Raw genomic sequence first — 23,663 nt, 5'->3', positions numbered from 1 at the left:
GCACAATGTAAGATTTTTATTCTTCATACTGGAAAAAATGTCTTGTCTTTTTTTTTTCCCCTCATTGCTTTGAAACTGTGTAAAACAGACATGGGGAAAAAAAAAAAAAAAAGCCAGCTTGCCAGGCTCTTAAGTGAATTGATTGCATTGAAGAGCAGAGCTGGAGAGGAGCCAGCACAGAACCCCTGATCAGGCAAGAAGAGAAGGGATAACGCGGCCACAGCAAGGATGTGAAGCTGGAGAAAAGCTCTGAGAGGAAGAAATAATAGAGGTGGGGGCAAACAAGAAATGTTTGCTAAAAGGATGTTGGTTAGCTACCAGCGCGGAGCGAGTCACGAAGAAAAAATGCACGTGTCAGGTAGGGAATCGGCAGAGACGAGTGTTACAAATGCCTCCACAGAGCGCACCGGGAGACCCTGCCGGAGATGCTGTCTGTGCTGCTAGCCACCACAGTGATAAATTTAGGCTGAATTTAAAAGAAAGGTTATATTCCACTGAAGAGTGAAGTTTCTCAAACTTCATGGCCCAGAGGAGTCGGCCAGTGAGGTCCCTTCCAGCTGCAGGGTCCTGAGTCCCTCTGGGGCATTTGCCTTGGGGAGTGGCACCTTCGTAATATTTTAGCCATAAACTCGGTGTCTTTATGCTGGAGCTCTGCATTATCCCATTGGACTTGGTGAAGCACATCTGCGTGTGCTGCAGCAGCTAGCCTGTAGTCCTGCAGCAAGTAGCCAGGGATAAACTGCCCCTGTCATCGTCTGCCAGTGAGGGTGGCAGCTCCCAACAGTCGGTGGCTTCAGCACATGGCCACTCCAGATAGGCTTTAGATCAAAGCTCCTGCCAAAGCCTGAGAGATGCACGCATTTTTCCAGGATAGAGAACGAGCATCTGGGTCCTTGTTTCTGACAGCAACAAAATTGTGGCAAGAGTGCTCTGCTTGGCTGTCGTAAGGGCAACGCAACGAGGTTCTCGCTGGAAGACGCCTTCCAAGCCTGACTTTGCACTCCAGTCCCACTGGAGCTGGCATGGAGGAGGCCACGTGCAAATGCTGTCCTGCTACAAATGCCTCTTCTGGAGTCTGAGGTGGTGGTGGGACTCATCTGTGTGCCCGCAGCTGCCCACGGGAGGGGAAGGCGGTGGGAAATGTGGGGCTCTTACGCTCCCACTGCGCGTTCTGCAGCAGCTGCCGTTTGAAGGAACAACTCCCAGAGCTGGCAGCCAGCGTGGAAGAAAGTAAATAAAGAAAAGTCATCCCCATTTCAAGCTGTGGTATTTTTACTTAGTTAAAATATTTATCTAAGAAATCTGATGGGGAAATGTAAAAATGTAAGTTTATGAATGTTCCAAAGAATAGGAAGAAAAGACAAAAGGCCTGGGAGAAAATACCACAGTATTTTCATTCTTTTAATGATATCTGGTGGTTTTTTTAAGTGCTTGGGGATGAAGGACTTATTGTATTGGTCTGATTACAAAGTAGTCATAGAGCCCAAGTGTAACCGTTACAGGCAGCGCTCATTTTCTGACATCCCATATTCTTGAGCTCTGGAAGCGTAATACCAGCTATTCCCCATCCTATTTATTGCATCCAGCTTTTTAAGTAATGGGCCAAATAATGATTGCAGATTCTATAATCAACATTTTTTGTTAATGATTTAGAGCTCTATTTGCAAAATAATTAGTTCTGCAGAGCTCCATGGTACAATACAAGAGGAATGCTCTCCTGACTTTTTATAGCCACAAGTTAATTGAAACTACAGAGCCCGAAGGGTGCAAGACAGTTGAAGGGCAAGCCCGGGAGCCTCAGCCCCAGGATTATTGTAGCCTGATGGGTGTGAAATGAGCTTAAATGTTGGCCATGGACCTGCACTGTGACACGTCTGGATGCTTGGAAGAACCTCCTTCATTCCCAATGGCAGCAGTGGGTTGTAGCTGCTGCCTGTTGAAGTTGGGCTGTGCAATTCCTTGCCATTTTCTATAGGTTTCTTCCAGCTTTTCTATAGGTTCCCAGAAGACCTGTTCCATGGACCCATGCAGTAATAACTGAGCTCTTGAGGATGGGGACCACAGGGAAACCATCCTGGTTTCTTACAGCAGCAAATGCAGAGACGGTGCCTGACAAAGCCAAACGCCTGACCCATCCTTACTGAGAGGCAGATGAATCCTGAGAGCTCTTAAAAACCACTTGGAAGAATCAGCTCTGGCTACAAAAAAACCAACATGCATGCTCTGTGTCCTCCCTGTGTGACCAGGGTGGTGGTTGAGTGCAATGCAGACAGATTTTGTTGCTGCCGTGGCTCCTGGCCACACTGGGTAGGACCGGCGAGGTCCCTCACTCTGTTTTCCCTTTTATCTGTTTGGATTTTCAGCTCATGAGCAGAAAGGTCTTGATTCACGCTTGGCACAACATGGCTCTGATCTCAGTGGCAGATGCCAGATGCTGCCGGAATACAAAGAAATAATGAAAGTAACCCGAAATGTGTGAGTCAGCAGTAGGTGTGATGGGGGTGCCTCCTCTGCTTTGTCTGTCTTTCTCTGGCTTTTCTTACTCCATCCACTCTGCCTTCAGCTTTATTCTCATTTCTCCTCCTATTTTCTTCCTCTGACTTATTCCCTTTTGTCTTTCTTTTCTGCCTTTTGCCATCTTCTTACTGTCCGCTCGTGTGACGTGACCATGTAGTGGGGGAGTGGCATTCCCCACAATGCTTAGGAGAACTTGACTTTTCTGGTAACTAGAAGTCCGTTTCCATTCCGCTTCAATTCCCTGGCACCCTCGGTACCATTAGTGCCTTCTCGGCAGCAGACACTTCATCTATGGAAATTCAGAGTGTTCCTTCCTTCCTTCTCTAAACACAACACTGTGTGTCGGTGTCATTGCAGAAGTGCTAACTGCAGTCAGTACCTCTTTGAAAAACGCTGAATTGCTTTAGTTCTTCATTGTGAATCGCTAATTTTATTTCCTCCTAACACGACGTACAATTTCTATAGTTCTGGAGGTCACTGGAGCTTTGTAAGTGCAGCCAAAAGTGTTTTAAATAGTCATTGTGCAGCATAGTGATGCCATCAATCTCCCCTGCCATTATTATATCTAGAAAGTTGGATTTGATATCCATTTTCATATTTAAAGCAAAAATTACTGGCAAGCCGCCATATCCTGTAAGGCACAGAGAGTGGTAACTTGTTCATAAACGTTTATATGAATGTAATGGTATTACCTATTGGTTTGGGATATTTTTCAACAAATCAAGAACTGCTGGCAGCCAAATGGTTTCTGAAGAAGGTTTTTTCTCCTTAACTGGTCTTATTTTATTCTTTCATTTCCAAGCCTGTCTGTAGTCTAGCTCTAATAACAATTAGATCTTTTTAATTGGAGTCTTGTAAGCTTCAATTACTAACTTGCCCAGAAATACTTTGCTTTTTGGCTTATGTATATATGAAAAAAAAAGGAAGAAAAAAACCTAGAAAATAATAGCGTAATGTAAGTCTGCGGCATATTGAATTAATTTCCTGTTCCACTTCTGCATCAGCTAACCAGACAAATAACCAATTTGTTAGGGGCTCTGCTACTTCCTTCAATCACTTGCTCACAATACACTTTTTACATTTTATTTCCTGGTTTTTTTTCATTTCAATTCCTTGCATCCCCTGCAGGTCTCTCTGTTTCGGTGCCAACAGCAACATACCCACTGAGGGAGGGCAGGGTGTGATCCTTCGCCTCCCAGCAACCCCGTCCGCCCTCTGCTACACGCATTTTCTGCAAGGTCCCCGACTCGAAGGACACCGAGCTCTTTGATCAGCAAGCATCCCTTTGCGTTCCCCTTGCCAATTCGCGGGGACGCAAACCGAGGATCCCGCTGGTGCCACCTTTTTATCGCTTGGCCTTGCCTTATCGGTGGCAGCAGGAATTATGGCCGTTTCAAGTGGGTTCCCAGTTTATTGAGCTGTTTCTGAGAGCACTGGAACAGGAATATCGCCACAGCTCGGCAGAGAGGAGGAGGGTGTCAGTGGTGTGTATTGGGCAGCAGGATTAAGCAATCATAACAAACAGGGCTTCTATTATTTTCCTCTCCTGCTGCATCATGATGGATTCTTTTGGAGACTGGTACAGCACTGGGTAGCTAAGTGCAATGTGGCTTTTTGCTCCGTTCAGTGTATTTTGTGGGTTTATATTTGTATTTAGGAAATTGATTCTGGACAGTCTGCCAGGGATGTCTTTCCAGAGAAATTGAGGCAATGGGGAGAAAAAAACAAACATCACTTTGCATTTCTGAGTAAACTGCCTTAACTGCCAAATGGTTCCTTGCAGATACACAATCCTATAGGAAAAGCTGTAAGAAAAATAAAGATGTGTAATTTGAGATTTCTTGAGTAGAAGTTAAAGAGGGCTTTCAGTGTACTCTGATGGATAGGGGAAGGAAGTACATCAATTCAATTGCAGTATTGTGTAGAGCATAATAAATATTTTATTACCACAGACTATCATTTAGTTACTAAACAGCGCGGGGCAGACTCTGCTTTCGGATGGTGTCCGCACATTTGCAACTCCGTGAATATCACATGAGTTCGCTTCTGCGGTCGAGGACAGTATTTGGGTCAGATCCTGCAAAATCTGTGCATAAAATATTCAAGACCCACATCAGAAAACTCTTCAGGCTGGCACTGTAGCAGTGCGTGTTAGGACAGCAGTTGTTATGAATCTAATGGTATTTCTGGTGTGACCATAAAAATACTCTGGCCTAAGGCTGAAGTTTGATAAATAAGGTGAATTAGACTATTTCAATGCTGATGATACAGGATTACACATATTTTGAAATACAGCGCAGCCTTGGCTATCCAAATGAGAGGGGCGGATAGCGAACGCTGTTTTGTAAGGTGAGCTGAATAGGCGCAGTTGGTTAAAGACTCTTTGGTCTTTTAAAAGAATCTTCAAGAATCGTAGGTATTTCTGGGTTTCGGGAGTTTCTGCAGGTGTTTGCTGTGCGATGTACATGCATTTCTGTTGGAAACAAAACTCAAGCAAATTCGGAACAAAAGGTCAGTGAGGACGGATGGTTGGGAACCAACACCAGTGTGGATCGTATGGCATTCAGCTGAAGCAGTTTAATAGCTGATTTAGCGGGGGGGGGTGGGGGGGGGGGAAGAACTTGTGTAACTTTTTACCATTTGACTTTCTTTTTTGCGTTCAGTGTGATGTGAGGAAACCAGAAAGCCAGTGGGAAACTGGGGAGGGAACATGCATGAAAACCAGCAGCAGAAATCACATCATTTTTTAGTAATCATTTCTGAGCTTTCTGACCAGCCACCACAGTAACTTTTGATTTCTGGTTTTCCTGCTGTCATACAGTAATAGTTTTAAATTTGTCATGCTGGAGGGAGATGCCAATATCAAACTGAGAATTAAGTAAATGGTTTTGACTGGAATTGGAAAGAAAGTGTTCTCTGCTATAAGCTAAGTTTTACCTTAACCTAATTACACGATAATGTAATCAGTGTTTAGCTAATCCCGATAGGTGAAAATTCGGAAGTTAGGCAAGAGATACGTCCTCACCCAGACACATGTAAGTGCTTTGCAGTTTGGCAAGGAGATGTGAAATTCCTTGCTTTGCAGGTTTACATTCGAGTGACTCTTTGTGTCCCTTCATATGCTTTTCCCTCTGGGACTTTTTTGGAGCTGTGTTTAATACAGAACCACTAGGACACCCGTGAGTTATGGGATAATAATTCCATGTCAGGTACTGTGAGAATGAAGCTTATTTTACGAGAATTCCCTTTGATGGAAGTAGGGCCCCTAATTCAAACTTGAGTGCATTTTAAGAGACATATACATGCACACAATAAAATCCAGGGAGAACAATTTGCATAGAAAAGCCAGGAAACAGCTGGGCTTACAGACAGCTGAGATTTTAGGGGTTGTTTTCTGGGGGAATAGGGGTAGAGTCAGCAAAAGAATTTTAAATCCAGGCCGCTTTTGAGAATTTGCTTAATATTGTATATGTTGGGATAATTTTTAAAAACACAGCTGTGTGCTGACTTCTGAGACCAGGTAATTTTACCTAACATTAATATTGAGGTTGTTGTTCTTTGTTATTATCAGCTAACAGTGATGCTAAGAGGCACTTACTTGTTGTCTGGGTCATATATGTATGTATTTGCTCTTACTTTAAATTCTTTCCCATAGATACAATTCAGCACAATCAATGCCAACAAAATTATTTTGAAAGCAGATTAGATTAAAAATCTCATCCCTTACTGAGCTTCCCATTGGCATATGAGATGATCCTTAGAGAATTAAGATTTGTGTCAGCGACAGAAATGCTCACATGAGATTGCTCAGCCTCTTGCTGGCCGTTTTTATTTTAAATATTTGACGGAGGTGCCTGGCCAGGCTAAATGCAGTCTGTGTAGTATACTTCTGGAGGTTGACGACTAGCACCAGAGCAGGAGGAAAGTATCTGAGAAGCATTTTTCTGTACAAGCATGTTTGTAAGTGTTTTTATTCCAGATCATGTTGCTGGTGACTTAGGGCTTTCCTAGAAGGAGGACAGGACTGTTTGTGTTGGGAAGGCATATCTAAGCGTGGGCTGAACCATTTCCAAACCCCAGCTGGCTGGCGTCTGCGTTGGGAGTATCTCGGGTTTGGTTTTGTTGGTTTTATGTGGAAGTGTGATACTGTTCGGTTGTAATTTAAGCCCGATCCTTGCCCTCGTGGAGCCAGGAGGCCGCTTTCCACTAATGTGTTTTGAGGTGGGGGACAAGAGGATGGTGCGGGCAGCCCTGGATCAGAGTAATGGGACTTGTGCCCTATGCTGCTCCCCAAAACTGCGGTGCAGTGGAGGCAGAACAACTTCGTCCCTTCTTCCTTCCCCCCATCTCCTGGATGCCTTGAAACATCAACCTCATCATTTAGAGGCACAACTGTGGGTGTACGTGCACGTACACACACACATGTTGATGAAACTGTAATAAAGCTAACGGGTTCAGCTCACAGCACTTAAAATTGAACCCTTTCTTCCCTGGATTTTGCTTGAACTCGCTGGTGTTCATCCCACGGGCCGCTGGACTCCCTGGCTGCCCCGAGCAGCCTCTCTGCAGTGATGGACAGTTCTGGTCATGCACGGCGGGTGTCTGAGGGACTTGGACCTCAAAACCTTTGAGGCCAGATCCCACCTTGTCTTTTCTACGTTGAGTGAAAGCAGGTCAGTGCAGATTTGTGACTAATAAATGTAACGTCTCAGCCTCCACCTGCTCTGCCTGTGACCAATCCATTTTTTTATAGTCAAGGGTAAGTCCCAAGACTGGCAAATGGTTTGACTGCCAGAACACCGTGGTTCCAGATGGTTTAGGATGATGATTTTGTAAAGGTATATTAGGGCCATTTGGTATCCTTGCCACTTCGCGTATCTATTGTAGCAAATAATTTAATGGAAAATAAGCGAGGCTGTGACTTAGGAAATAAAGTTTGGGAGCCTCCCATTGTTACTGCTTTTGTTGGTTTTATTTAAAACAGGAGTCACTGTTTTTATAGATTTATTGCCCCAGCCTAGCTTAAAAGGCAAGGGGGATGGGACAATCAACAGTGATTTATTTCTTTAATGCATTTTAAATAAGTAGACCCCCAAGAACGAGGCAATGGTGCATAATTACATTACACTGGTCACAAAACTTGGGCTGTTCCTGCTGCAGGCTGATTATTTAACACCTGGTGAGCGTAAGTGAATGCACTGCTAGGGTTGGAAACTGTGTCTTACTCTGGTTTTTACAAAATCTATTCTTTGGTAGCAATTTCTGTCTTAATTTCTGAAAGCTAACACACATTTTTTGCCACGTCTGGTGAAGTAGATTATCATAAAGTTATCTTCCAGTGAAGGTGCTGTGTAGAGAGGTTTCGCTGAGCTTTGTATGAAGGTTGGCTCCTGTTGTCCACTGTGAATGTGGGGAGCGGGAGGCTGGAGGAGGAGGGACCGAGGGGTTCAGAGACCTGTCCCCCGTCACCCACAGCCTTCTCTGTTTGCAGGGGTTCAAGTCCTGGACCTCTGCACCTAGGGGTTCTGATAGCTCCGCTCCCACGTCCATACGCTGCCTCTCCTCTATCCTTGTCCTCCCTCTCCTATACCCTCCGTGGACTTCCTTTGGAGGAAAGGCTGCGTGGAGAGGCATGGAGCTCCTTTCCAGATTGCAATCTCCTAAATTAAACCAAGCAAAATCGATTTGAATATTACATTTGCCTACAAGGACCTCCTGCTAATTTCTATGTTTTTTACAATTGCGTTTTCCTGTTTTTGTTTAGTTTTTTTCATCTTTATCACTTCCCTGCTGCTGACTAAAGGAGCCACACAACAGGGGAAAGTGTGACTAACTCACTGCCTGCACAGGGGAAAGAGTGAGACTGCTTCTACACATGCTGGTGATAAATGCATAGAGTAAACAGAATGGAAAAGTGGAGAAAAACAGCTTTTTTTCCCTACAATCTCTTTTTTTTTATAGCAACGTTAATCATTTTTTCCAGCAAGTATAGGTTAAAACAACTTCCATCGTAAGATTTCTCACAGAAGAAGCAGTATCGGCTTAAAATTTGTACTTCCTTCTGAAATTGTTTTTAATGTCTCTTGTTGTAAGAAATACCAAAAAATGTTTTTCCTGTTTTTTTCAGTGTCTCCTTTGGTTTGACAGCAAGTCAAAGAGATGCAGTTTTTCTCTTTCTTCCATGTGTTCAGGTCCTGTGTCAGCTTGGCAGGTATTTCCTGTATCAGTTGGGAGGGAAAACATTTAATCAACACGAAAAGGGCAGGGGGATTCACCCAGGCATAGGTCCCAAAACTGGTTTTAACTTGGGTTGAAATGGAGTAGATTCCAGATGACAGCATCCCTTTAATTAAGCAATATAACGCCGTTGATTTAAAGCCCTCTGAAATCAATGGAAAGATGCCATGGGCTGCAAAGGGCTCTGGAGCAGGTCCAGTCTCCTTTTGTGGTATAGAAATGATGCTTCAACAATTTAAGAGCCAGGGGAAGCTGAATGAGAAGCACGATGAGTGACCTGCTCACGTATTAGGTCAGTGGCAAGGAAGAAATACAGTTTTGAGCTCAGCCCTCGCTGGCTCGGGTGCTAATGAATGGCCATGTTTTCCCTTCATGAAGTGTTACGGCAGAGCTGCTTTCATATTTTTCTTCTGAGTATCCCAGCGTGGCTTTGGAAAGGAAAGGGAAATCTATTTTGTGTGTAAACACAGTATTGCAATGTTTGTTTAATGCCTTTGTTTACTTTTAAAGTTAGTCCCATACTAATGAATTTATAAAACCTACATTATCCATAAAACTGTCACTCGTGCAAAATTTAGTAATAACTCAGGTAATGTATTTAAACCACTAGTGAGTTTGCTCTATCCTTGAGTTGATAAATTGTATACCTTCATTTGGTAGGAATCAGCAATTTTATGTGGCAATTAATTTTAACGGCAATAGGGAGCCAAAGGACTAAATTTTTACCCTTGGTTTTCTGCACATGTAGGGGAATATCCCCATGTTTCACGTTCAGATTGCAGACCTGGGAAGCAGCGTGTGCGTGGAGGGAATGTCGCTTTGCAAGGGATAGGACCGCGCTGCTCCAGCCTGCAATCCAACCTGCCAGTTTAACCATTTGGGGGTTTTCTCATCTTTTAAAATATATGTCAGAAAGACGGCAAATGACAAAAACCATCTGTCCCCAGGATCTGTCTTTACCCCTTCTCTTGCTGGTTGCCTTTTTTATTGTTTAAGTCACCACCATCAGGGATGATGCCAAAATCATGAACTTGGAGCCAGAGACGAGGAGATAAGTGTTTCTGAAGTGATTCAGGTTGTTTGTTTTCCCTTTTCTGGTCTCTGATACCCAGCCTAGAATGGTCCCATTTGTACAGTTGGCTGCAAGGCTGTAATTGTGTAGGATCTGGTCTGGGAACCAAAAATGCCTTAATTCTAATCTTAGCTCCTGGTACCAGATTTACATAGTGGTAGCAGGTCATTTATTTCATAATTTATGTCTGTAACACTGACTGCATCCTCAGCAGTGTACAAAAAGCAGCGTAGTTCCCCTAAAGCTAAAATTTGTCTTGTAGCAATAAAAAATACCAAGGGAGGTAATTTGAAGGGGATTTATTTATGATGCTGTTAAGTAAGATCCACATTTTGGTTTTTGCCAGTTGTGAAACCGACTGAAGAGAGCTGGGCTGCAAGGTGGGTTTGGGCATTGCCGGGCAAAACCCCGCGGACATTGTTGAACCCGTGGGGTAAATGAGGGTTTTGTTTTGAGGCATCCTCCTTGCCATTGCTGCAGCAGCACGGAGGTCTGTAAGGGAAGCCCAGGACCACAAAGGATGAGCGGGGATGGTGCACGTAGCTCCTGAGCCTCGTTTTCCAGGTGTTGGTCTCCCATCTATGACCCTGGAGCCACTGGTGGCTCCGTGAGCGCTGCTGGCTCGTGTCTGTAGGTGGGTTTGCATTTCAAACATCATTTGTGTTACAACTGTGTCAGTTCCCAAAGTGGGGTGATGGCCCCGAAATGAGGTTCGGGGAAGTTATGAACAAGGTCGTGAGCCTGACAGAAATTTCATTTTGTCCAATATTTGTTCTGCTGTTTGGGGTTGCACGGAATTACTGGTCTGTAAAATGAGGTCGCAGCTGGGAAAGAAAGTTTGGGAGCTGCTGCTTTAGAGCTTGGGTTGAAATTAATTATTTGTATACCTTGGAGGGTTGCATTGGTTTTTAAACAAGACAGCTGGGTTAGAAAAACAGTCCGAATTCATTGTGAAACATGTTGTGTGATGGCCAGCTTTCGAACCTTGCACTCCCTTGGTGCGCTACCAACCAGAAATTTCAAATTGGCTGCTTAAAATTGGCCGTGTAGTCACCCAGATATTTCATCATGTTATTTCAGAAATCCCAGTGGCTCCAGATGCTCCAGGGCTGTGGAGGAGTTCATTGTAGCCGCAGTTGGAAAAGTTGGTCTAGTGGAGCTGTGTAGCTTGCATTATACCCACAGATATTTAGGCAGCAGAAATGTGGATGCAGAAAAGAAGGCTGGCCTGGCTCGCACCAGCTTGAGAAGAAAAAGCCTAGCCAACGTAGAACCGGATGTGAAAAATGCAATACCAAAGGTGTCAGCTTTGTGGCTTCAAAGGAAAATGTTCTCTTAATTTTACTAAGATTAAAATGCCTATAAAATAATACCCTTTAAAAAGCAGAGTACTCCTCAAACACCAGTTCAAAATGCCAACAATTCTCAATTTGCAAAAAGAAAAATCTACGGCAAAATTACTGTGTTTTCATGCACAAAACCTGTGGGCTGTCTGGAAAACAAAAAACTGATAAGACAGCAGAGCCAGGTGCTTGCGTGTGCTTTTCAAGGAGAATTTCTCTGTAGGGCCTCCTTTTCTGATAGCTCCCTCACCACCAGTTGCCTCTTCTTTCGACCGGTAACCTCTCTGATCTCCCTACCATCCTCTTTGCTCTTCTGATTCGGTATTGCTCTGATCTCCCTACCATCCTCTTTGCTCTTCTCATTCAGTATTGCACAGAGGATTATTTTTGAGGTGAATGTTTATATGCAGGCCATGTTCATAAGAGTGAGTCATTTATGTATTCTTTTGAGTCATGAAGTGCTGACTCTGGACATTTATTTGTTTTTCTACTTGTTGCTTCCTTCTTAAAAAGTTGAAAAAAATATTTAAAAGTGTTCTGCTTAGGCTTGAAATTCTAATTAATTTCCAGATTGCTGTGCTTTGAGGATATTCAGTGGGCAGAGCAGGCGCAGCCCTCCCTTGCCATCCATGCCCAAGGGATGCTGCACGGGCAGCTGCCGGTTGCTAGTGCTCTTCCAGTTGCAAACTCAGCACTTGGTGGAGAAATTTCTCTTTGCCTCATTATTATGGTTTGACTTGTGACTTTATTGTTGCATGTTCTGAGTTCCAAGGAGGGGGGGAAAAAAGCAGGAAAGGAAAGTGGGGTTTCGGTACACTTCCTGCACGTTGGGGAGCTGTGCTCTGTGTTAGCTGCTGATAAGGAGGTCTTTAAACCCACAGGTTTTTAAACTCAGCACATGGTTAAGCACCAGGGAAAAGAGATGCCTTTTCTGTCTCTAAAGCAGCCATTCCCTGGCAAAGTCTGTGCTGTTTTGGAGCAGTCCATGCCAATACTGTTTGGCTCTAGGGAAGAAATAACTCCCAGCTCGGGGCTGACATGGATATTCAGAGCAGCTCCCGGACCACCAGACTCCTGCCCCCATGCAGAGGAGAGATGTAAAGAAGTGCGAAGGACCCACAAGCAGCAGACGCTGCTCTCCGGCACGGCTGTTGGCTTCCACGTTCCTGCAGCCGTCGCTCCGGGGTGCCAAGCAGGGCAGGACAGTGCCGTGCTGATACGTATCAGATGGCTGAAATGAAATGCAGGCTGCATCGGAGAATTTGGATGGGCTCCTTCAGCTGTTTTTCTCCGTTTGCCTTGCTGGGAATGGTAGAGCAGCACAAGTTGTGGTTCATCCTGTTAAATGTAGTGGAGGTGTGGATTCCCAGACAGGTCCCAGACAGCTGCAGAGACAGGGATTTACTTGTCCTATTAGGCTGTATATCTCTGTGCGCGTATGCAACGCTGCTGGCCAAACTTTGATTGAAACCACTTCATCCCTCGCTCTCTTCAGTCTACAAAGCATGTTTCGATTAGGAAAGACTTACAACCATCCTGTACTCTGTCAGATTCACCTTCCTGGTCCCCAGGAAGGAAAACATTCATAGCTCGGTCCCCACTCAGGGAACGAGCCATGGGTTTACCTGATGCTGTGTGCAGAGCCAGGGTGGAGACTTGCAGGTACAACACGCTCCCGAAGCCCTGCGATACGGCCTTGCAAGAAGCAAACCCCTTCAGCGGCTGCCGTAGCTGGTTGTGATGGTGATGGCTGGCTGCTCCAGAGATGGCTTATCTCATCACAGGCTCCATCCAGGCTGCAAGACACGATGGCGCATGTGGTGGTTGTCTCTGTACTTGGTTGGTTCTCTGTGTTTGGAAATGCTGAAGCTTCCTTATTGCTCCCTCCTCCTGTCCCCGTCTCTCCCCTTCGTTCCCCAGTTTCACAGCCTACTCATATGAGCCGTGCATTTTCAGGGAACTGAAGAAATCATCCATCTCCCAGGTTCCTTGGGTGGCACCATGAGAAGACTGTGGGTGCAGGTGTTTATGTTCAGAAGTCACAGAGCTCCCGCATGCTTGCAGTAGGTCCACGTTCATGACGATATTTTATAAACCCCAGCCTGTGAGACCATTCTTCCCTGCTAGCACTTAAGATGGTGTCTACGAGTGTTGGCAGACACGGCACCGACTCTGCTGCAGGCTGCCCCAAAGCGGTGATTGTATTTGCCTGCTTCCTAGCAACTTAGTGTGCTGGTTCAATTACAAAGGACTTGGAAAAACGCGCTCCATCTGGTTTTCCAACCCCAGATGCGACCACCCCAAAGAGTGATCTAATTCTTCTGTATTTAGACTTGAAAACTTCTCACCAGTTGGTGGTGCGGGAAATCAAATAAGAGTCCTTAGGAGCAATAAGCTCCACATGCTGGCCTAATTGCACTGCTGCTCCTACTCTAGTGTATGTGCAATGCTGCTGTCAAAGGCGTATTGTTAGGCTGGGGGAAAACCCACAAATCTTAATTTGAGTAATAATTTAATGTGGTCCAATAATTAGCTATTCACGATAGGGGCCCCTTCGCGTCTGGTGTGGTGTGTTGCATGGTGTGAGGAGAAGGCAGGCAGGCAGGACTCGTGGGCGGCCTTGGTCTGTAGACCAAGGTTTGTGGAAAGGGATAGTATCTCGACCTGCTCTTCAGCACGGTCGTTGTAGTCTACATTAGATCATCCGAGAGTGTTGTTCTTGTTTTAATGTGGGGTTTTTTTTTCAAATTAAGACAAAAAAAAGCTGCTGCGTTCCACCTCTGCGGACTGAATCAGGAGGGCAGGGTGCACTGTGGGGAAGGAGAGGCAGAGCCCAAACTGGGGGGTTACTGAGCGATAGGAAAATGTCCCACAACCTCGACGGAAAGCTGGAGTGTAAAATTCCCTCCCTCCTCTCTTTGGCCGAAGGTGTTTCTTGGTTGTGGACTTTTTGTCGACATAGGGCTGGGGATCAGAGCCTTATCGTTTTAAGCTCGTCCTCAGGCCGCGCTTTCCTACACCTAAAGACCCAGCTGGGGTGCCCGCGAGGGACAGTTTGAAACCGCTTTCCTCAGCCCTTAAAACTTCAGACCGAGTTCGAACGGGGGGGGTGCCAGCCTTCCATATTCCCTCCGGTTGATTTGAGCAAGCCCTGATTCGGAGCGGGGGTTGTTTTCTGTCAGGGTTTCCTGTGGGAGCCCCCGCGCCGCTCAGAGGAAGCGTGACCAGGCCCGCCGCCATCGACGCGGCGGTGGGGAGCAGGGCCGGCCTGCTGCTGGAGGGCAGGCGAGCCGCCGGGCTAGCCGTGGAGGGGAGCCTGGCTGTCCACAAAAAAAAAAAAAAATTAAAAAAATTGGAAAAAGGCACGACCCCTTGGGACCCGCGTTTTGTCAGCAAATCAAGCAGGCGCTATTTTAAGCTGCTATGTACCTAACGCTTCCTGTTTTTCAGAAGAAACGTCTTGTTTTTTCGCTTTTATGTTGACGGATTTATTTTAACGGCTTGTTCCTGAGGCGGCACGAAGGATTTTCTACACACACACACACACACACCCCCCTGAAACACACCCCCGAAGCCCATGAGGAGGGAGGGGAGCTGCCGGGGGGGGGGGGGGGAGGATGGCCACCCTCGGTCATCCTCTCCCGAGGATCGCTCGGGGGGTTCCTGGGTGCACCGAGGGGCCTTGAAGGTGGGACGGCCGCCGCGGGGGGCTTTCGTCGTTTCGTGAACGCTGCTAAGTTAAGCCATGTGTGGTTCTCTTTCGAGGAGCAGTGGCCTGACCAATAAGGGCGAAGTAAATAGCATTCATTTCCTGCTGACCTTTTAACACGAACAGATGTTTTCTCTTACGAGTACCATAGGCCACTTCAGTCCCTGACCTCATCAAGTGGGCTGCTGCCGTTTTCTTACTCGGCAGTCTATAAAACTGCTTTTTTAACCTCTTTTGCTGAGACCCGCCTGCAGAAGTGGGTCTCCCGCCTTGGTCAGCACCCATGTGCCTTTAATGTTTCTGACTTTCTTTTCTCTGGATGGACCAACCACTTCCTCCTCATTTTTGTCCTCTGTGGAGGATGGCAGATGTTTCCTCTGATGGGCTCTATCAGGCAGCTTGGGGGAAACGAGTTTCCCTTTATAATATTTTCCCTAGCAGTCCTAGCACAGGTTGGGCTTGCAACCCCACGGCTGGAGCAGTAAGTCCATCGCCCTTATCCCTGTTCGTGGTGCCTAAGCAGAATGAAAGGGGTCTTGGAGTCACCTCCAGGCTCAAAAAGGAAAAGGTTGGCAGTGCCGGAGCTGAGACTTTCATCGGCGTGGCTTCCCTTCAGCGCTTACTGTGCTGCTGGAGCCATCCCGGCACCTGCTGGAGCCATCCCGGCACCTGCTGGTGCCTCCTCCTCTGCTTCCCCGTGGGTCTTGGTCCTGCCCAAGGGAGTCAAAGTGATCTCAGCTCCGTCCCAGGCTGCTCTGCTTGGAGATCACCTGGGTGTTGCCTTTTTGCCAGTCTTCCCTACCACATCTCTAGATCTGCTGCTGCAGATGGTGCTGGGTGGGGATCTGTGCGGGAACTGAAGGAGTTCGGGAAGCAAATGTGGTGGGAATGAGCAGTAAAGCTTCCTCATTCCTGCCACCTTTTAATTGGCTTTTGGCCAAGGGATAGGCAAGTCTGAGCATGACTTGCGTGTCCAACAATATCAGAGATGCCTAGTTCATCCAGGAGGCAGCTAAAGGAAGTTTCTCAGCTGGCTTTCCTGCCCAGAGCCTGCTTTCTTCTGCCAGTGCTGCTTGGAGACCACAGGAACAAGCTCCGCAGTGAGGTAATGGACAGAAATGTGGAGGCAGGCTGGTGTGCGTGCCATGAATCCGTCTGAGACCTTTGCCTGTTGGTGAAGAGCCTTTTTCCAAAGTTGGCATTGCAGTAGTGTCTCATCTGATGTCATCAAGCAGGGCGAGGTGTCTCCATGTCTGGGATGAAACAAGCACAACTGTGGTGCTTGCGGGCCAGTTTATTTGCTGTGCTGCGTGGTACACAGCTTGTGTTCCTGGGCTAGTGACATTCAGGTCGGAGAGCAAATCCTTTGGTCTTCTTTTGGTTTCAGGTGGGGGACATTGGAGATACAAATAAATACCAGTATGATTTTCAGTTATTGAGTTATGCCATCTGGAAAGGGATGTATGTTAATTTAAAGTTCATGGAATTACCTTTGTAGACTTGTTTTTTTTAGTACTATGCTGAACGTAGGTTGATAGAGATTCCCAGGTTGTCGCTTGTTGGGTTTTTGGCCTTTCCCTAAAAGAGATATTTTGTTTTGTATTTGTTCTTTTAGTACTCTCCATATGTATTTAGTGGAGGATGTTCAGAAGTTTTACTTCATGAGTTGTGATTTCTATCCAAGAGCAGTGGGTCTTTGCAGGACAAATAAGGGGGAAAAAAAGCTCTTTCTGTGGGTCAGGTTACCCTCCTTTTCCTGTTCAATTAAAGAGAGAAGTATGCAAAATCTTAAAAATTCCTGAGTATTACCCAGACATTACCATTTTTATAGTTTCAAGTTTAGCGAAAATGACTCACAGGCATTTTTAATAGAGGATTGCTCAAAATAGAGTGGAGTGTGATTCACATTAACAAAGCAAGACACAAGAGAGGCAACAAAGAAGCCTTTAACCTGATACTCACTCTTCCCCATGAGTATATTGCAAAGTGGATGGCTGAGATTTCCCCTCTGCCCGTGGTGCCTGGCAGTAGTGGGAGCGGCGTGCAGGGAAGGAGCAGTGATGGATGTTGCTGAGCGGTCACACCTCTGCTTCTGGGGCAGTTGAGACACTGTGGGAGCAGTGCACGGTCCGACCTGCCCCTGCTCTGGCGGTGCACGTCCTCTGTCAGCCCCCGTTCAGTCCGTCTTGGAAGTTACCTGCTAACATCTTCCCAGGCAGGTTGGTTGTAGAAAATGATTACATCCCAAACATCCCTGTCTCAGGGGTAGGAATCCTGCCCATCTTATATATTGTTTTTTATTGGTCAGTGTAATTAGGCAATGCCTAATTGTTGTAGGCAACGGTCAAGATCAAATGTTTGAGCCTGAAGTGGAAGAAAGCCTGCAGTTGGGCACCTTTTCCAAACACACCTTGCTGTTGCTCACCGGCACTCGGACCTGAGCATGTGTCCAGCACTGTGCTGGGCTATTCCGAATTTTAAGGTCAACATGGCAAGAGAGATGTCACATCTACAGCAGCGTGCTGCTTGTAGGGACTCCGAGCGAGGAGCCAGCTTCTTTGGCTCTACCTGAAAGCAAGGAGTGTTCACAAAGCAGGCTTGTAACACAACCCTTGTGAGAAGAATTGTTTAACAAATAGCCAGATAATCTAGTTTGCCTTTTCCGCTGTGTTTTAGTTTGCCCTGTGCTGGCAGTCAGCCTTTCCCAGGTTTAACCTTGCATAGAAGATTTTATCTTGTGAGTCTGCAGAGGCGGCTGCTGGTTGTGGAAAACATCACTGACTTACCAAGTGGATTACTGGGCAAAATCGATTTTACTTGGTACATTCATATGCTGAAAAGCAACATAATAGTGTCTGTTTTGCTTCCACACCAGCGAGGGGGAAGTGCCCCAACATGTGTTGGAGACCCTCCACGAGTCTGAGAGGCGACTAAGTGTTTTGGACCATATTTATCACCAGCATAATTCTGATAGCATTGTTTTGGCTGCACTGAACAAGACCTACAGAAATGCCTTAGGTATACGTGCTGATGTATATTTTGCGTCTGTCTTTACTTAAGTGTTAAACATTCCCTCTGCGCAATGGGAGCGGAGACCTTCCCCATGGTCCTTGCGGCTTCTTTGGTTGATATATGGTGTTTTCCCTCCGTTTTTGTCAAAGTGTCCTCTGTTCCAGAGATAATGCAATTGCTATGCAGTGCCGTGCAAATACTCTTCTGTATTTGTATCTCTTTTCTATTTAATTATACTGTATAAATGTCTTCAGTAAATTTGATAAGTTGGGTGAAGGATATTGATTTTCGAGTCTCTCTTGTGCAGGGCTCCTTGTAGTAGCGGCAGCCGTTCACCAGGCCTATTTCCCGAGGAGGTTTTGAAGGTTCAGCATTTAAGTAGCTACAGGATAACAAAGGAATTTCTTTCTCTATGCTCCCGGTTGAGCTGCTGATTGCAGGGTTTAAGGCCATAAAGAAAACATTAGTGTTGCGTGTTTCTTTTTAAAGCCTTAGACTCATGTCATCTGCAAAAGCAGGTGGGAAGGGAAATTGAGACACAGGATAGACCCATTGCCTTCATTCCTGCAGATAAAGCCTGTTACCAGCTTTGGGAAGAAATGAGAGGGGGATGCTCCCAGGGTCGGATGAGGTCCTGGGGCAGAAGCGGGGGGACCCTGAGCTTTCAGCTGGGGAGCCCCCCCACCTCACCCCTCCATCACCCCATGGCTGATGGTGGGGCAGGAGGAGTAGGAGAGAGACCAGTGGGCATGTGGGGATGCAAAAGGGGCAGAGGGAATTTGCAGGGTTAAAGCGGAAGGACCAATGGTCTATTTTTAACTGCAGTTTTGAATGTGAAGTGTCACCAATGTTAAAAAAAGCTCCTGGTAAATGGTGGGGAAGATGCACGCGATAGTGGAAAGCCAGCTGCAGCTTTTTGAACTGTTCGCTGGTGTTTGTGAGGAGGCTGCGAACACTTGGTTAGTGTTAATGTTTTAATTTTCCTTTTCTCAGCCTGAGGTCTCCCTACACAAGGGACTTTCTTTAAACCGTGCTTAGCTCTCAGCCTCTTAAGATTATTTTTGTTCTTCAAGAGGAAAAGAAGGGAGAAATGTAGATATTTGTGCACTTTCCTACTGCGCTCGCCTTCTTCGCATTCTCTTGGAACATAAAATGTTTTCCTTTCCTTTTTTTATGCTGAAAATTGGACGCTGATTTTTTCTGGCTAATTTCCATACAGGATTTTAGCCTTGATCTATAATGCAGGCCTGTGGCTGTTCTTGCTAAAAGTTTGGTCCCGCCAGGGCTTTCATTATAAATCCTTATTTTCAGCAGCAAATTGCTTTCTGCAAATGTCACCCCTCGGAGTGGGCCGGTTTGAGTGGGTGGGGGGGCAGCGTCCCCGCAACACTGGGCCCTGCGCCTCTCAGCCATCCACCTGCAGGTCCCCAGGATTTGGGAACCTGGGGATTCGGTGTGTTTGCCCGGTTGCTGCATTACGGCAGGAGGCTGGAGCTGTTGTGGTCTATCATGTCAGTGATCCGTGGAATAATGCATCCCCAAGTAGTGGCCATTTCTGTCTATTGTGTCACCAATCTGCGCATTAAAGGGACCCCGAGTAGGTGTTGCTACAATAAACCGTAACAGCTCTATAGGAGCCGTCACAGTTCATTGCATCAATAATCTGTGTATTAAGGCATCCCGAGCAGGCCTCGGCACACAATGGACCGTTATGGCTCCAGATGAGCCTGTATAAATTTAGGTCAATAACCTGAGTGTTGTTAAATCCCAAAATAGCCTTGCTACAGCGAGCTGGCAAGGCTTCTAAGAAAGATGTGTAGATTATGCAAACCTGTGTTGGTTGCAGAGGATACTCTGACTTGCTACTAAAGGTTAGTGGCGGGAGAATTATTTCATCTTATTTATTACCGTTATCTAAACCTCTCTCTGCTCACTTGGCTCCCCCCTTCCCTCTCCTTTCACTCCTCTGGAAATTAAACCATGTGAGCGATGCTGCAAGAGCAGCAAAGGCGAGATGCGGAGGGAGAGACAGGGATGGAGGGACGGGAGAAGCGAGGAGGAGGCAGCGTTTCGCAGTTGAGCCGTCCCGGAGCTGCCCCGCATCCCGACAAGCTCTTTCCCACGGGACTTCATGGAACCACTCACACATTTTCATCCTGACTGCACTTGTGCCTGACCCCGTGGAGCTCAATATTGTCTGGAGCATGGGTTTTGCATGACGGGAGCCTGAAGGGCAGGAGAGTCCCCCGGGGCTCCCCACACCGTTGCTTACTCCAAAAGCCACCCTCCATCTTCATCCTTGACCCGTTTCTTGATCCAAGCCCTCCTTGGTCCTTGATGTAGGTAGGTGGTAGGGAGAGGAATGCCTTCAGCACAGGACGGAGAGACTGGTTTGCATTGTGGGTGTACGCCTGAATGGAGACGTAGCCTTGAACTCTTGAACTCTTTTTTTTTTTTGTAGAGTAAAGCTGCTATGTGCTGAGAACAAACAGGACTCACTCCGATGGAAAGAGATTGTGTAGTGGGAACAGATCTCGGACCACAAGAAACAGGGTTTTCCACATTTCCATTCTGAGACTTTCCATTTGAGATTTCGCCAGCAGTTGGGCAGCAAAAGATGAATTAGCTGAGCTCTTAAAGGTATTACATGTGTTTCCCCTTTCAGAGACTTGTTAGAACATATTTTCTTCAGGGATAGTAGTAAGTGTTACAAACAAAACACCGTTTTCCCCTTTGAATATTCCTTTACACAGAGCATCATCTACATAAAAAAAAAGTACATTAAGCAACATGAATAGCTTCAGGCTATTTTACTTCATGTTGCTAAATAAGTCAATGCAGATGAGGACTTTTTATGTAAGAGTGGCTTGTAAATATAAGCACTAAGATAAGGGCAAATTATAACTCCAAACATATCCTGGAGATAGAAGTGTCACTGCTCCTTTTCACTATCTCCAGTCCAGGCAGAGCTCCCAGGACAGGCTCTGGGAGACTTGACGGAAAAAATGTCGAGATATCTGTGATATAATGAGAAGCACAGGGAGTTTGTTCCATACGGGGGAGTCCGGTGTGCTAGTGGGGGGGGGGGTGAGTCTCCTGGTGCGCTGGACCATGGTGCAGCTGGGGCACGAGGAGCTTCACCTCTGCTCTTCGGGTGAGCTGGGTCCATCCTGAGTGAGTGGTGGAGTCTCCTGCCAGGCAGTGCTTATGGTTCCTCCTCTGGCCCTCAACTGGGACACGAAGGTGTGGGCTGGTGTGCACCACTGTGATCTTTCCTGGGATATGGGCATGCGTCCCCTAAGGAACTGGGCTGAGGCCACCAAGGTACCTTCCATGATATGTAGCCATTGCCCTGCAGTAGAGTTTGCTCGCTGTGGGACGGGGCCCAAGGAGAAGGTCCTGTGTCACTGCTCATTGCTGGGGCCACTTGGGTCTTCATGTAAGATTTAATTGTTTGATCCTGATTATGGAAGAATTAAGAAATTAAGAGTGAAGGGTAGTATTCCAGACTTGAAGACACTTCAGCTGTACGTCCTGTAAGTCTGTAGGTGGGCTGTGCTGGCTGGGATGAAGGTGCTGTCATGTTCTTATCTTATGTTCAACCCGCTGATGCAGCAGCACCTGGTTACAACTCGGAATACGAGGTGGGTGCTGCTGTGGGAGTGGGGTGCCTTCACAGACAGACTGCCAGGCAGAGATAGTGCAGGGGAAGGAAGCACTGTACTCCCCAAGTATCCCATGTGTTTACTTCTAAGGATGCACTCATCTAGTTGCTTCTTCTATAATTTCTTTTATTTAGGAGCGATACAGATCCAAGGACTTGGAAGAGTCGCAAAAACAAGTGGTCTTGGTTTTAGCATTGGTCCTTTAGCTTGGGCACCCGAAGGAAAGCATTGATATCCAGGGTCTTTTTGGTAGTCTTTGAATAGCTGCGCTTGCTGTTTTGAACTTTCTGTTAAGGAGGAATTCAGGAGTAACTTGTGAGTATTGTGGAAGTATATACTATGTACAGATGTTTAATTGAATTCTGCAAGGCAAGAGCGCCGGGGGCTGCTGCGGCGAGCTGTGAAAGGCACAGCCACTGCCTCTGCCAGCCCTGCGTTTTTGGCCAGAGACCGGGAAGAGATGTGGGCTTGGCAGATCAGCAGCACAGAGTAGTGGGGATGGGAGAAACACGAGGTTTTACAGGGCGGCACAGGGTGCATGTGTGGTGGGAGGCGGGTACAGAGGTTGGGAGGATGTGGCTCTCGGCCACATGAAGTTTTTGGTATGCAGCTCATACTCAGGAAGTTTGGCCACCCTGATTACAAACATACGTATATTTGGAGATGTATAGCAAGATCTCTTTCCTAATTTGATTTGTATTTAGATGCAGGGAGGAAAACCACCGAAGCAGGGAAGTGGGTGGCTTTGTGTGGTTTCCTAGCCAGCAAAAGCTGAAAACAGTTTAAAGTTCACATTTGGCAGTATAGTAGTAACTAGAAGGAGACCTCTGAAGGTAAGCGGCCATGTCCTACCTCTTGGCAGTGAGGAAGCTGGATTTGCCTTTGTTCAGCTGCAGAGATGGATGAGCTCTCCCCTCTAGCTCTGGAGACGGGTAGTGGTGCCATGGCACAGTTTACAGTTTTTCTCAGTTAATCATTTTCAGGATTTAAAACATAAACTGCTGTTTGTGAGAGTAAAAAGGATGAAGTTTGCTGTGTTGGAGTTAGCGGGAGGGAAGAAGTGAACTGAACAAAACCAAACCTTGAAAGCAACAATAACTGCGCACCAAAGTGTTTATTTAACCAGGACTTTTTTTCATAGCTATTTCATCTTATTTTCCTTTTGTCCTTGCTCTTGCTTGCTCATCTATATACAGCATATGGAAAGGTTGAAAAGTGGCAATTACTAAATGAGAGTAGACAGAAACTGTTCTCCAGTAGCTCCAGATGGGGGTTAGCGATGCTGTTCACAAGCCGTGTGCCAGTGCTTCACTCTGCAGTATAAAATGCCCTCTAATGGCCAAGTAACTGTATAACTCATTTGACAAACCAGCAAATAGTCAATTTTTCTCGGGGTTTCTAATTTGGATGTGCTGATTTTGGTACAGGAGCAACTAACGGCTTGAGTAGAGGAGAGCTTTCGGTTATCCAGATGTGCCAATGGCAAAGGTTCACCTTGCTGCCGCATTAATCTTTGCAATTAGTGAAAATAAATAACAAGTAATTTAAGGAACTCTGGCAAAATGTAGAATGAGATGTTATTTTTCAGTATGGCAGAGACCTTTGGAGACTGTAAGATTATTTATGTATCATTTCCTCTTGTTTTGTTTGAAAAGTTAAGGGTAGTTTCCCAGCCAGTTACGTGCTGTAGCAATATCAGTGTGCGTGTTATCAGCATCATATACTTAGAAAAACAAGATAAGAGAGGCTGAAGGAGGCCCATGATTAATTAACAGATGGATTAGGCGCTCTCAAAGCTAAGTGGATAATTTGGGTTCAGCTCCTGGTTATTGTTTTGCCCACCACTAGGCCCCTGAAGGCTGTCGGTGCAGGGTAAGCAGAGCATCAGCCGGCTTCAGAGCATCAACTGGCTTCACTTCTGATGCCAGAAAGAGAGATGACAGTTATTTTCTTTAAAGCAATTTTCTCGCTGTCTGTTTGGGTTGCTTGTTTGTATTTTAGCTTTAGGAACGAAAGGCGTGCCAGTTCTGGTATTTCCTAGTTTTACTTGAAAACTCACAGAGGATCTGCAGAGGGCTGTTACTCCCTGACAAGAAAGCGTGCCTGGA

General features: G+C 46.2%; 1 protein-coding gene across 2 annotated transcripts in view; it reads left to right on the top strand.

Moving 5' to 3' along the window:
* Positions 1–23,663, top strand: part of CTBP2 (C-terminal binding protein 2) — a 142,800-nt gene that overhangs the window by 49,402 nt on the left and 69,735 nt on the right. The window contains exon 1 of one of the 2 annotated variants that reach the window (XM_075026587.1): positions 8,681–8,708. The exons of the other annotated variant lie outside the window; for it this stretch is intronic. The gene's annotated coding sequence lies outside the window, so the exon portion shown is untranslated. Of the gene's footprint in view, positions 1–8,680; positions 8,709–23,663 lie in introns of those variants that run through there. 2 annotated transcript variants of the gene reach the window in all.

Source organism: Buteo buteo, chromosome 4, assembly GCF_964188355.1.
Source record: "Buteo buteo chromosome 4, bButBut1.hap1.1, whole genome shotgun sequence".
In the NCBI taxonomy this organism is placed as follows: Eukaryota; Metazoa; Chordata; class Aves; order Accipitriformes; family Accipitridae; genus Buteo; species Buteo buteo.
Note: the sequence above shows the minus strand (reverse complement) of the source record. Positions and strands in the feature narration are given on the sequence as shown.